At 38.7% G+C, this 15552-nt stretch overlaps 1 long non-coding RNA gene across 3 annotated transcripts; it reads left to right on the plus strand.

Moving 5' to 3' along the window:
- Positions 1 to 1356: 1356 nt before the first annotated feature.
- On the plus strand, positions 1357 to 11629 carry LOC120101692 (uncharacterized). 3 transcript variants are annotated; one of them, XR_005502498.2, is made up of 4 exons: positions 1357 to 1466; positions 6997 to 7217; positions 8447 to 8542; positions 11450 to 11629. It is a non-coding gene; the product is annotated as an uncharacterized LOC120101692 (long non-coding RNA). The 3 variants fall into 3 exon arrangements; XR_005502499.2 differs by having other exon boundaries at positions 1376 to 1454; positions 8424 to 8542; XR_005502497.2 differs by having other exon boundaries at positions 1376 to 1454.
- Positions 11630 to 15552: the final 3923 nt, after the last annotated feature.

A 15552-nucleotide genomic window follows, 5' to 3' on the forward strand; every position in this document is an offset into this window, starting at 1 on the left:
TGACATCCCAAGTCACTCATCTAACTCACTGTAAAGCCACTAGGGAGATTTATGAAGAATCAGCAGGGTTTACTCAATGAAATGCATTTCCTGGAAAGGCACTTCTGGACCTTTGAATTCTTAATCCTCCTGTTGTCAGACTTCTCGCAAATATCTGCTGGACTAGGAATCTAGAGAGCTGGAGTCTTATGTCTCTATAGCCACAAGAAGACATAGCCTTGACAAAGTCATTTGTTTTCGTTGGGTTGGATGTTACTGTCAAGCAAAGGCTTGAGTCTGATTCATTCTCAGGAAACTTCCAGGAGTGGGTTTTAGTGGTTTAGTGAGATTGTGGTGCTGGTGCTTTCCTGGGCCTTATAGGAAATAGAAAGGAAGAAGTGTTGACAAAATTGTGCTACCTGTGATCTCTTCATAGCTTCTCAGGAAAAATGAAAGAGAAATTAAGCACCCTATAGGCTGTTAGAAAGCAATGAGACTTTCATCTCCTGCCTTCTACCTAGAAACTAGAAAGGCCTAATCTGTATTATTAGAGGCTATCTTTAATGAAGAGAGCATTAATGGTCTATGCATCTTCTAGGCCCCAGTATGAAAGAATGGCATAAGAACTGGACATACCCCTATGTGGAAACTCTTAAATGTCCCCTGTGGCAACTAGATGAAATGTGACCACCAGAAGCTTCCATTCTCTCTTCAGCCATGGCCTCAGAAAATCTCATTGAAAACCTTGGAACATGCAGCAAAATGATGAGCTGAGGTTAGAAAAGAACAGTAAGTGTCCCATCTTAAAATTTTCCTAGCCTTTCAGACTCCATATAAATGATGATTATGCATCCAATAAGAAAGATCATAAGTTTAGTGAATGAGTCAAATAACATGGAAAAGAGGGGGACTGCTTGACAAGGTTGTTGGAGACTAGGCTTGGGAAAGAATGCCTAAAGAGTAAGTGACATACACACTATGGGAAACACATAACACACACACACACACACACACACACACACATACACTCACACTCACACTCACACACACACTCACACTCACACACACAAATCATACACACATACACATCACCCACACATACACACCACACACTCAAATACTCACCCAAATATACATACGACATACACATACACACCACCCCCCCAACACACACACACACCACACACTCCATTCTTTTGATATAGCACACAGGACTTATTTATCATCTTACCAATAGTGTATCCTGAAGATATTTTTAAGGTAGTTCTTGATCAGTTTTGACATCTTTAAATAGTACCATGCTTTAGAAGGAAGCTCTGGAACTGGATAGGTTATTTCATTTTACTTTTTAAACTTATTGATTTTCATTTTATGTATATGGATTTTTTTCTTGCATGTATGTTTGTGTGCTGCATGCATGCAGTAACAATGGAAAACAGAAGAGGACATTGGATTCTCTGGACCTGGAGTTACAGGTAGAGTTCCCTGTAAGTGATGGGAATCAAGCCTGTTTATTGGAAGAACAGCCAGATGAACAGCTCTGGAAGAGCTAAATGTCTCTTAACTTCTGAGTTATCTATTCAGCTTCTGGAGACAGCCAATTGAAATTCTAGCTCCTAATTTCCATTTGGAAATTTTACCAATAATCTTCAGTTTCATTATATGCAAAAAGATAAAACTGATAATGTATAGTTCATATGGTATTACAAGGACTATGAAGAATAGTAGACATAATTGAATTAATGTCTTCATTGATTATGATAGATGCTTTAAATGCGAACCAAATGCATTACATCCTGAGGTTACAAGACAAATAAGCAAAGAGAACAGAGTTGGTGATTTGTTTAAAAAGTTAGCTATACAGTCATTCCTCACAACAAAAAAAGTTGAAGATGAAGAAATAAAGGATAAAAATTAAATAAGATAGGTATTGAAGACAAAGTATATAATAAATAAAATCAAAGAGTAGCATTGACTAATAGAAATATAGCATCTAGATCCCATTTTGAGATGTTTGAGGAATAAACACAACTCATCAACTTGCTACATTCTTGGAGTTGGACAGCACTTAGTAGTCACTTAATTTAATCTTAGCTCCCTGAATGCTGTTTCTATTTATTCTGAGTTCTTTGGTCAAGGACTGAAAGTTTCATGTTTCATATTTCATCCATCTAATGAAATAGTATTATATTTTTAAATAATTATAAAGGGAAAAATAGCAAAATTGAATCATATATCTATGATAAAGTGATCAAAGTGTTAGTACCATCAATTTATAGCTGTAATTAAGCATTCTAATAGGTGAAGAGTACAAATAGAATTTATTAGCAAATTCTAATAGATGATATTGGGATATAATGAGAGAAAGAATGTTTTAATAATCTTACTTTCTAACGGGCTACTGAATTATTGATCTAATTCATACTTTAATAATTATTATTATTTTCATTGCTGGAGTCTATTTCCAAAGTACTATAGGAGGATTCAAGTAAATGTTAATCAAACTGAAAGTGTGCAAGAAGAACCCAAGAAGGTAGGAGGACAAAATTTTGAGAAACATAGGTTAAATGTACATATATTTCTTAAATATAAGTAGATTGAATCAATAAAATTAAGAAATATCAGCTTGGAATAAAAGAAAATTTTAATGAAATCTGATATTTAATTCCTGGAGAAGTGTTACTCATCTTAATCTTTTGACAAAATACCTGACAATGGCTGATTAGGAAGGAATGTTTTATTTTGGATCACAGTCCAAGGGTCCTCCATGGTGGTGAAGTCATGGAGACAGAAGTTTGAGGCAGCTGGCTTCATTATGTCCAGGAAATAGAGAAAGATACTTTCTCCATTTCATCCAGACCAGGACCCAACCAGTGGAATGGTGCCACCCACAGTGTAGTTCTTCTTATCTCAGTTAACCTAATGGATATCTCTCACAGCAATGCCCAGAAACTTGTGCCCTAGGTGACTGTAGACTCTAAAGATATGACAATATTAGCCATCATTAGGTATATTTATATATACCTTTTGACTTTTTATAAGAATGGCATCTTCTGAGGTTGTATACTTGATATGATCCAATTCTAGAAACTATCAAAAATGTGTAGCTTTCTGTACATGTACAATACAAAAGAAAAGAAAGTTGAGTATTAAAGTTTAAAATATCCTTTGTAGGATTATAATTTTCAAAACATACGGTAAAAGGTCTACTTAAACACCTTAAACCTCCTTCTAGCCCACAACCCACCAGAGACAGTAGAAAGGAAAGGTTAATAGGAGGATGTAGACCTGTTTAGAAATAGTTCTTTAGAGCAGATCCAATCTATATTGTAAGGATATCAGCAGTTCAGTTTACATGAATCTTCTCCAGTAGCTCAACCCACTCACAAACACCATTCACGAATCACCAATGGCAGTCTAATTCAGAAGAAACCTCTAGGCTCTGCCAAGTGGCCCAAGTTAGGAGAGGTAGCAAAAAACCACAACCAGAAGTTCTTTGTTGCATTTCTGTCTACAAAGTCACAGCAAATGATGATCAGCAAAGAGTGGCAAGGCAAACCAATACCACACAGCATCATCAGTGATAACCAGCATCAGCAAATTCTAATGAAGACCAGCAAATAGTGGCAAGGCATACCAATACCACACAGCCTTGTCCCCTGTCTGTTGAATTATATTGCTATCCTTTCCAAACATCATGTGTTCTTTTAAGCATCTGCTCTAGCAAAACATCACGTGACTTTTTCCAAAAAAACACCATGTGCCTCTTCTCAGCAAACCATCCTCTCATAAGACAGCTTGTAGACAAACATTACATGATGCAACTGAGTCTCCAAAGAAACCAGAAAATTTCACCTCAATCTCTCATGTGTATGTGCCTGAGCATGTGGTTCCAATGTGGAGGATGTGGAACCTGCAGGGGTAAAGCAGACAAAGTGTGTCACTAGGAGAAGGTACTGAAAGTCATCATCTTGGCACTGCCTCTTCATCATGCACTGAGGTTTCAGAAGTTCTACTGAGATCAAGGCACCATTCGCAGAGCTCCAGTCGCCATGCCCTTTCCATAATTATAGACAGTCTCCACTTAAACCATGAGCCAAAAGAAATCCTTTCTCCTATAAATTGTTCCTGTCTGGTATTTGGTAGCAATGACAAGAGTAATCAATGTCTTGGGTAAAAGATATCACAGGGATATTAAACAGAACAGATATAAGAATGAGGACATGAGCAAGTCAGTATAAAAATAATAATAACTTCAATTCACAGGAAGATTTGATTTCAATAGCTATGCACCTAATTGTATGCTCAAACCATAGGAAACAGCTAGTAATACAAATCCAGGAAGATATTAGTAATAGGAGATTCTAATAAAGAAAAGACAGAAGACACTGGCAAAGTACACTAGTGCAGGGAAGTTTGCAAAGGACACTGGTGCAGGAAAGTTAGCACGCTTCCCTCAAAACCTGAAAAGATAAGTCACCCAAAATATCTTAGTCTTTTAGCATATTTCTCTATACAGTTGGTGGAATTTCAGGAGAAAATTAGCAAAGACAAGAATAGAGGCTAAAAATGCATAAGGAAGTCACGCATTATAATAGTTTAATACAAATTCACAAAGCATAAAATAATAATAAATGGCAACAAGATAGAAATCGAGGTTGACAAAATTTGAAAAGATGAAAAGTTAGATTTCTAAAAATCTGACTAATAATGCAGGAATAAAAAATGCAGAAATAAAAAAAAACAAAAATAACACTAGGAAAGAAAAGATGACCACCACACACTAAGTCATTGTTGAAGATATTTTCAATAAAATAATGGTTTTAGATCTAGTTTTAAGACTCTTGAAGAGACAGTTATAGTGAGGGATGCTTGTAAGCAAAGTGCTAATGCGTTAGACGTGATTTTGCCAGTGTTCTAGAATGACCATTTTTAACCCTTAATATTTTTGAAACTATAGGGAATTTTATAATCCATAGATAAACATTATAGTTCCATTTTCTAAAACTTATGATGTCTTAGACTCATGAAAACCACGTGTTGGTAAAGGCAAGAGAATGAGTTGGAAGACTTCAGGTCACTGAAGGGAAAAGGAGGTCAGGACTGAAATTATACAGCATATAACACAATCAAGCACCAAGGACAGGTGCTCCTAGATCTCCAAAGCTATGCTCTGCTGTGAAAGACAGGCAAATAGTGACACACCTGAGAACAGACCTGGAAACCTTCTAGGTCATAGGACCACTTTTCCAGGTGCTTAGGCCCTCTGTTGATGGCGGGGCACAAGTTTATCGTTTTCAATGGCCACAGTTTTATGTGTGTCTTTACACTGAAAGACCAGGAATTATAGAATTTCACTGTCAAACTCTGTGGCATAGAGTTCGATGTTTACAAACTAAAAAGTACAGTTATAGTGACAGATGCTTGTACAGGAGAGGTTAGTCAGTGAGTACTTGTGATTGAAGCATTTCAATAAAGAATAAGGAAGGCTTTTCTGGAGAAAGGACAGGAAAGTTCCCTTTGGAGTGCTTGCAGACTCAGATCAGAAAGCCCCACCCCCTTTTTTTATTGGTTAAACTAGAGTTGATTTGCATTAAGACGAATCTACTTGCATATGTTTGAAATGGCTCCTCTTTCCCCAGCAAAATTAGTGTGAAAGTCATTCAGCTTTTCCCAATCAAAGCTGGAGCTTCGTGCCAACATATCTTAACCATGGAAGGCCTGTCCTCATCTTGCCAAACTCAAGCCAGAAAAGAACGCCTACTGCCAACTCGAAGCTCTTTTGGCACAAATACCCTTCTGCATGTTCAGAACATGAGAAAAACAGAGACAAACACTTCTCCCTCCAAATGCTCACCCGCATGGGGAGGAGGCTCTGTGGCCATTCCCCTCAGGGAAGAATCCCACACACCAAGTATAATTTCCAGGCATGTTGAGTAATCGGGCAAAATAAAGTTGGATTCTCCTACCTTAAATCTAATTAATCCTCTTCTATTTTACATTAATTCTATTGAAATATGGCAACAAAGTTCGTTCACTTGGGTTTGCATTTTCCAGCTATGTTTTATAAGCAAAGGTACTGTGTAAAATCCTAATGTAGAATGATTTAGAAAAGCAACAGAATCGATTCTTAGCAAAAGAGCAAAAATTCATACTCTTAAATTTCTGTAGATCCAAACAGTAGAAAAGCAGTGCCCCAGAGTTACAATAATTATTATTATTTGCTAATAGTAATTATTATGTTTTGCACACAGTCTAATCATCCACTGTGTTAGCTGTTAGGTGACTAACATGTGCCATGACTACACGCCTTGGTAATGAATTGTGGGAAAAGCACTGCTTAAGGTAATCTGTAACTTTAAGTAATGCATACTTAATTCTTATTTCTTCTGAGTTCTGCTTTTCAAACATGTAGATGACAGATTTGCCTACTATGTAGGGAAAATGCTTACTGCAGATCAGAATCGGCTATATTCCAATGGCAATGAATATCACAGCATTAAGACATGCAGCTCGAATAAAATTCATCAAATAAGATCACATGTGAAAACTTTAAAAACTAAATTGCCATTTGAATTTTCCCCTGTTACTCCCAAGCAGAAATCTCCAGCCAGAAAATTAAATTGTGTTTATTTATTTTGTCTCCACCAAGACTATGAACATAAATAACATTTTCAGTCAGTAGTTGTTTTAACAGGAAAAAATTATAAAAATAACCTATAAATCTACTATAAATATTTATGTATTAGGTTGTTTAAATGTACACACACACACACACACACACACACACACACAAACACACACATATATGAATCTGATAGTTGAAGAATTTCATACTTTGAAATTCGGTTTATTAAAAGCTCTGGTTTTACAGTACTCACAGGAGAGGATCGGCTAGAAATAGTGGTCCCTGTTGGTTTGAGGTTGACTAGATCTATAATTTATGTGTATCTGAGCGGTTGAGTAAGGTGAAGACCATGAGGAGGTCATTTACACATGTCTCCTTTCTTCCTGAAGGCCCCATGCAACGTATGTGTAGGAGGGAAGCTTCCAATCGTTCTGAAGATGAGTGACAGCAAGACGACTACTGATCCTCAGGAATGTTTTCACAGAACAGGCGGTTATTTTGTTTCTTTGTATTTCTCACAATATTCATTTCATCGCTTTGATAACTGGCTAGATGTGAGTTGATTAAGAACAAGATGACGAGTAAGAAAGGAAAGGTGGAAAGAAGGAAGGTAAGAGGCAGGGAAGAAAAAGCCAATTCTTAGAAAGGTGCTTATGTCAACCTGTTTAGTTGTAAATACATTACGCTCCTCATTTCAAAATCTGTTATGTCTCATCAGCACTGTGTTTTAGTGAGGAGACTTCTGTAGACAGATGGCGGAGTTGTAGCCAACAAAACGTTACTAACAAAAACAGTCTGCAGGGTAAAATTACTTCATGACCTATTGGTAGACGATGTAAAACATCTTAAGTAGTTTTTCCTTTTCTGAAGAAGCATTTTAGAGATCTGCAAGACTGCATTAGTAATTCAGCTTCAACAAAGCACAACTCTTTAAATTACACTATTCAGCCGCCATGACTCCAGGGTCAGTGCTCAGGAACCTCTGCATATTAATAGTACCTGCCCTCAACAGGCAATTCTTTTTGCTTATGCTGCATTTTATGTGCTATCCGTAGGCCCAAGCTAACATGAGCAAAACAGGATAGATGGCATAAGAAGACATTAACTGGGACTGTAAGCTGCCCAAATATTCTCTGGGTTAGTCATTTCTGGTATCCAGTGGAGTGAATGCAGCATTCATTAAGGCCCAGAGACTGTTCAGGCATGGTCCAGACAGTCTGCTGGCAGAAAGAAAGCTGAAGGCAAGGAAGGCCTGTGTTGATTGTCGTCTATAGTTATGAGTCTGAGAAATAGTAGCTATGAATCAGTCTGTCTGAGGCTTTGTTGTCTATATTCACAACAGCAAGGAAGACAATATTTTACAAAGCTTTAGGAGTAAAATGAGTCTTAACCACTAGAGAGAAGAATCATAGTCTGCAGCTACATTGCCTGGAGGCTTAATGATGATTCAGTGTAAAATTAGACCAATTAAGCATCCCCCCCATAGCGCTGTCTTGAGTGAGCAAGATAAGATCATCAGTTCCCTTTGACTCATGGAATCTTAAAATTAGATCAGATCTTAGAGAAGTTTCTGGCCATGGGGTCGTAGAATTTGAGCATACAAGGCATCTCACTGGAGATCTGGTAAACCAGTTTTCACAGATGGGGAAACTGAGCCCTGGCAAGGTTAGTGATGAACAGTGATTCAGGAGAGTGGGTGGTGGGGATTGATCTACCCCAGCAGGTTGATAGATTGATAGACTCGTTCATTAAGACTATCGCTGTTCATTCAGCAAATGTGATTTACCTGTTCGTTCTCAATGCAATGTTATCAAAGAACCCAATCTGATGTCTCACAAGGATCAGAGAAGGCCAGAGTTCTCCAGAACCTGCTGCAGAAAGCTGGTGACCATCTTATACCTCCAAGGGCTTTCAACCCTAGCAACACATGCATAGGTAAAGAAAACGAGATGCAAATAGTTTATGTGGATTGCTTCAAGCCTGTGCACGTACTGGGTGACCGTAATCTTTCTCAGCATTCTGAGACCAGGCCACATTTAGGCCAACACATCATAACCTTAAGAGATGGGACCTAGATGTTGAAATGCTCCGAAATGTCTTAGGTGATTTTGAAATGCAGCCAAATTCTTGGAACCACTGGGCTAAGTGAACTCTTTTTATTTCATTTCATATAGAAAAACTTTTCCATCATGGGGGAAATAATTTGGAGACATCAGAAAAGAAAAGAAAATTTCTAGAGGGAAGCCTTGCTACACACACACACACACACACACACACACACACACACACACACACATGCACACGCTCATGCACGCACGCACACCTCTAAATGATTATCAAGAACTTACACATTCACACAGGGGAACATATTATAGAAACGAAAGATCTACATGTTGCTGGTTTTTTTAAAAACTCTAAGTCAAGTGTATGATGTTTAACCTATTTTTGCGTTGCTCACCAAATTAGACATAAATATTCCCAAACGTTTACATTTTGAAAGTAGGCCTAAAAATCAGTGGGTGGTTTCTCCTTCCTAGTATCACCAATACTGTAAGATTTTACGATGATATATCGACAGGATTCTATCTCCTGTGAGACCTAATGCAGCTGCCTGGCTGCTTTTTCTCAGAAAGCTTTAGTGTAAATGTTTGAAAATGGCGGCAGGTGTTTGGGTTCAATTATCCATTGTATAATTCCATCTCCTGGGCTGAGGGCTGAATGCATGTGCGTGCTGGGCAAGTGTTCTACTGCTACAATAAACCCACAGCTCACAGACCTTTACTTGAGCTTGTGTATATGTATATACAGTATATGTTTATATGTAATATATAGAAATCTCTATTGTATATTTAAATTCATATTGGTATATACAATCAAAACAGTACAGATTATATCATATTTGAGCAATCCACTTTACCAAATGCCTTCATATAAAATGTTCGTCATTTAATTTCTCTTAAAAAATATTACATTTCTCTTTTTGGTCTGCTCTTCCTCTATTCACAGTTGGCCAGCAGTTGACTCTGTACTAAGATAGAAGGCTATTCTTCCCCTTGAAGTGTGTGCATTAGAATCAAAGACCATATATTTCTGATTGCTGTTTCCAGAATGCAGCTCCTATGAGGAGCTTGCTGATTCGCGGAGGACATGATGAGCCCTCCCATTGTTTATCTGGTCCAGCTTAACTTTCATTATTTGTATCCCCATGTTCAGCTGTGTACTGAAGCTGAGTCTTTATCCCCTCAAGAAGTAAGTCAGAGGCAGGAGACTCCCATACCCCACCCCTGGTCCTCACCCCCCACCCTCCACCCCAAGTACTTTACCTAAAATCCATTGCAAGTGATTTTCTCAACATGCATTAAAAGCATTCTTGTTCACAGGGATTTAAAGCTGCAATTACATTCCGAATAACTTTCTAGCCTAGATTGTATTTAATCAGCACGACTTTAAGAGATTAGGAGATTGTGGGAAGAGTTTAGAATAGTCTTTCCTACAGAAGTCTGACATTCAGACCAAAATAAATCATCATTCTGTCATTCTGTCCTTGTTCTTATGCTCGTCTTTAAAATTCTTGATTTCTATAGGAAATTGTTCTGTGAGTTTTACAAAAGGAAAGGGTTGGGAAATGCATGTACTGAACACCAAAGAACTGGAATCTGTAATAAAGAGCAGGGTTCTTACTGAGAAAATGCCCAGCACTGACAATCTCTTTTATGGCCCTACTGACAGATTTATCAAAATAAATAGACCACCATGCTCTTTGGAGTTCCTGGGAAAGTGACCATAGCAGGAAACTTTTAGAAGAGTCACTCAAATCAGCAGATAGGAGAGGAGGGGGAACGACCTGTCCATCAAACGTAGGAGAAAAGACAAATGACATTTCCATCTTTTTTCTGTTCTAGTCTCCCTTTCTGAGACAGTGCCAAACTGCACACCACATCTCCACAGTAATCAACAGACAGGCCATGTCTGTCCTGAGCACTTCTGTGTGTGCAAACCTAACGGCTAGGGTATCCACCAGGCATGTAGTCTGATGATGATGTTTGAGTTGGTTGGCCACAGCTGCTTATTTCATTCCTAGTCCCAAGTTAAGAAGAAGAAAGCCACTGTATTCTCATAGGGGAGGGTAGGAAGTGCAGAGGGATGGCAGAAACATTCAGATGTCTCATCCTGAGAAGACAGTAGTAAAAAAAAAGTCTAAGAGTTATTTGTGCCAAATCAATGGGCAGACCCAGCCTGTTTATCTGTTTATTTCCATAGGTTATCATTTGGACAAGAAGAGTCATCTTTAATGCCTGAGGGCTTTCTTTTTTGAAACACTATCTTTTCTCCCTTTTATTCCCAGTCTCTTGCTTTACAAAGAAAGAACTTTTTGGCTTTTTTGGTATTTTTGCTTCCTGCCCCCAATTCTATTTGTGTAACAAGCAGAAACTAAAGGTATAGATATGCGTGTGAACAGCTGTACAGGAGAAGACAACTTCATGATTTTTGAATTTTTATTCAAATGACAATAAATTTTTATTTCACAAGCTTCAAATACTCAGGCTTAGGATACTCATACTACTTATAAAATGATGTCAAGATTTGTTTAAAGACACTTGATTCCACATAAATATTTTTGAGCCTTTTTAAGTATAGGAAAAATGTTGCCAAGGTCATGAGGCAATGGAAATTCTGTGACGTGCTAAGTCAAATGCTGCCTGAACCTTCTGACTCGTTATTCTCTCTGTGTTTTCTGTTGCTCTCATGTGCTTGTTTAATATGATCATGGACACGTATGTTCATGGATGTGTAGTTTCCTTGCTTATTTGCTCATCAGGTGTGTTTCTTCTTACCACCTAGGACAATGACATCAACTGTTAGAGATTCCAAAGAAACTAATAAAAGAGTCAACAGAAGGTGGTACTTTCACAAGTTACAGAAGACATACTCCATACCATGTTTTCTGACACCCCCCCCTGCATGTGTGTGAGTGTGTGCGCGTGTGTGTGTGCATGTGTGTATTAAAGCACCTAACTCACATTGCCTTGGCTCATATTTTGGGTTTCTTCCTACAGGAACTAATTTTCACCCACATCTCCTTCATTCTCTGCTTTGTTTCAAGGGAATGTATTTAAAACTCATAAAATGTCACAACACCAGAGAACTGGCATCGTTGGAGGTTCTTTTTAGCTGACTTGACTGTTTTGGAAGAAACCAAGTTTCTGAACTTTTGAAGATGTACATCACCAAAAGTGTTCTGAAAGAAGACGGGAAAGACTAAGGCATGTGTCTTGACCAGAAATTCCCACGCACACCACATTGGCAGTACACGTACCTCTGTGGCACAGCACTTTTGGCTTTTAGCTAGAGCCCATGGATTTTGGTGGTATGAATATGATCTTTCATTTATGCAACAATTCATCACAGGGGTTCATTTCTTTATGCAACAATTCCTTCCAGGCACAATTTCAAAGACCTGACCTGCCTGCAAATTAGCATAGAATCTTCAGCCTGGGAAACAGTTCCATTATTTCAGGAATCAGAGAGCTGAGTTCACATTCCCAAGCTGTGCTCTTTAGTTAAGACAGAACCACCACGAGAATGGTTCTAACTTCTCTAGATCTTGCTTATTCTCACTGAGAATGTAAGAAAGTTGTGGAACAAGAGAATGGCTCAGTAGAACTTTGTTTCTATTCTTTGCACGTGGTTAAGAGTTTGTATTTCCTAATTGGTAGAAGTCTTTGCAGAATCCTTAACCCAATCTTATTTCACTGGTGACAGCCAGGAAGAGAAACTGAATCTCCAGGTAGTAAGAGCTTCCCTGGGCTTCTCCCCACAGATGCTACAAGTCTTAAGAGTTCATTACTTTATGCAAAACAAGGCAGTGCCACATCGAACTGGCCTGATTTACTACTGCCTCCTCCCTGTAATTTAAAGGGTTAATTTGCTTTCATGTTGCTCCCACTGAGAGGCACTGTTATTATGGGATGCAGATTCCCACAAAAATAAAGAGAGGTGCTTTTCTCCAAGCACAGACTGGCAAGATCATAGTTAATTTCCATGAGAGCGGAGAGCAGAAGCACAGGGCCAGTCTTTGAAATCCACTTGGGACATGTTATGTGAGAGAGACCGGTGCTTGAAAGACAGGAATCCCATACCTTGAATTCACTTTCCCATGAAAGGCGACAGGAAACAAAAAGCAATTCACCTTCCCTCCCTCCCCATCCTCTCCAGCCCACTTGTTTTCCCGGGGTATCAGGCAGCAACCTAAAAATTTCTAACTTGGGAACTACACCACCCTGCAGAATTAATGTGCATCTTCACAAGATCACCTAGGATTTACATGAAGCCTGGAGACATCATCCCTTTACTTGACCAACTCTGCTTATTACAAGTCTATGCTCTTTTTTTTTTCTTTCAATTTTTTTGGAAAGGACATTAAAACAAAACAAAACACTGAGTGCTCTCATGTGAAAAAGGGTCACGTCAGTATTTTGAAAGTGTGCTTTGTCACAAGATTTGCAGGATATTGAGAAAACCAAGAGCCTGTATGGGTATGAAATGGCATCTGTGGCTTTCCAATGTCATTATCTAATGAGATCGTATAGTCTTACTTTGCAAGCTATATGTGACTTTGTTTTCCTGTAACTGTGGCATTCTGCAGACACTCAGCGGCTGATCTCAAACACAGAAAGTTCAAGGGCAAACCCAAAATTTAGCCCCAGAAGTTAGGAATACCTTAGAAAATGCCTGGAGTTGTTTTGCTTGCTAAGTCATTTGATGTTTTGTTGTTGTGGAAGGCAGAGGCTTGAATTAATAATATGCAGATGGGTATGCAAAATATGCACTTGATGTGTAAGTATAATTATGACACGAGGTTTAATTACACCATGTCACAAATTTCTGACTCATTTGTAAACATCTTTATTAGCAAACAAGTATTGAACTTTACCATATGTAAATTCAGATTTAGTTAGACTGTCTGGAAAAAAAATAGGGAGTACAGACATTTGTGGCTCAATTAGCTTCTTATAACTAGAAGGGGAATTGTGTTTATATCTTAGTATTGTCTGACATTTAGAAGAGAAAGCCATAGAGCAATACATATTAATTAATTGGTTATCATCTTAATCAGTTAATTAGTTAATTGTTTGAAAAAGAAGTAATCAGGAGAGCTAAATTCTGCTTCAATTCACCTAATTGGCAAGCAGAGTTATAATCCAGAAATGTGGCCCATTGTCCTGCTCCCTATACTTGTAAAACCACATCTCATAAACTCTCCACACTCCCAGACACTCGGCAGGGAGGAAGCGAGGAAATGAGCCTTCAGTGAGGTGGGAGGGAAACCGATCTATTCCTGGAGAAGGGAGGCATGAGCTGTACCTCTCTGACAGGTAGTCCCCTTACACTGCAGGGTAATGTGCCTGGTATGCTTTGAAGACTTCCTATGGTGGTGGGCTTGACAAGTCTTTCAGTAGACACTGATTCTTATCACCAATCCCTAACAGTCTGTTTTGTCCACAGAAGGAAAAGGAGGGAGGGGAAGGGAGAGGGAATGGGAAACTGATAACACTCTACATTTAGAAAGAGTTTAAACAGAGGCTTCGGGGACCTAACTGGATTGCTAGCTGAATGGGTCTGGATTTTGCCTGGCACAAAAAGGGGTACTGGAGCCAGGCACTGTGTGTCTGAGCCACAGGTCTCTAAAAACCACTTGCACCTATCCTGACTACGCCCAGTGTTTCTAGCAATAGCTACACGTGCGGTGTGAATATTTATGAGCTCGGTTCCAGACACGTGCATTTTACTGTTTATAGATTATTCCTCAAGAAGAATGGATATATCACTTTGAATAACTTAGCTGGTTAGGGGTAATGAGGGAGAGAAAGAGAGCTACTTGGGGCATGGGTGTTCTTGCGATCCACAGCTGGCATGGATTTGAAGGGCCATTTATCACCCTTTCGTGACACAAAATGGTAGGGACTGCTGTTTGCTTAGTTGCTTACTTTTTAATCAACAAAAAACAAAAACTCATCAAAACAACAACAACAACAACAACAAAAACCAATTTTTCCTTCCCAGAGAAGTGGGTAATGACGTTTAGAGGGTCCACAAGAGGAGCTAACAGGCTTCTGCTTGCTTTGGATCAAGGATGTCTCCACGGTGGCTTACTTTTGCTACAAACCACTGAGCTACATATCCTGTTCTTTAGATATAGGCTCCATTGCACAGTAAATGTTTTTCAACCTTCTGTACCACACAAGACACCTTAAAATATACATATAAAAGCACATGCTTACATATTAACTGAGAGATAATACATTGCAAGCATTCCTACATAGTGATTTGTGCATAAATTAGAACATACCAGAAGTCGATGAGCAAACATCACTCACCCCAACTTTCTGCCTTGCTGGTTGTCCCTAGGAGAGTCCCTGAAGTCCAGCCGTCACTGAGCAAGTGAGGAGAACCTAATTAAAAAGACCTTGCATCTTGCAGTACTTTTGGGTCTGTTGCCTGCTTATTATGCAAGAGACAAGTCATTTCTCAATTGATTTGAAGCAAACCTGGCATGGCTCAGGGTATTAGCACTAGCTGTGGGCTCTGCTTGGCATCTGGCTCTTGTGCTAACCTGGAAAGCTGGCTTTATCCCCTATCCCAGAGCCTGACTACCACACTTTCTCAGAGCTAAAAATCAAAAGCTCCTACCATATCTAGCTTGGTTTTTTTTTAAGTACTTTCTTGGCTTTAAATCTTCTTTGGAGTTACAACGTGTACTGTGTCTTCTCTTTCTCTTTTCTTCTTTCTGTTTATCTGTCATTCTCTTCATGGTATGTAAAAAATGTTGGTCATTTTTGGTTACAGCACCCATAGGAGTAAAATGGTGTCTAGTAAATAGTAGGTGCTTGCTAACAGAAAGTACAACGTTTGTATAGCCGTACAGCAATTGGGAGCCAATCCAT

The sequence above is a fragment of the Rattus norvegicus genome, chromosome 3, assembly GCF_036323735.1.
Source record: "Rattus norvegicus strain BN/NHsdMcwi chromosome 3, GRCr8, whole genome shotgun sequence".
NCBI lineage: Eukaryota > Metazoa > Chordata > Mammalia > Rodentia > Muridae > Rattus > Rattus norvegicus.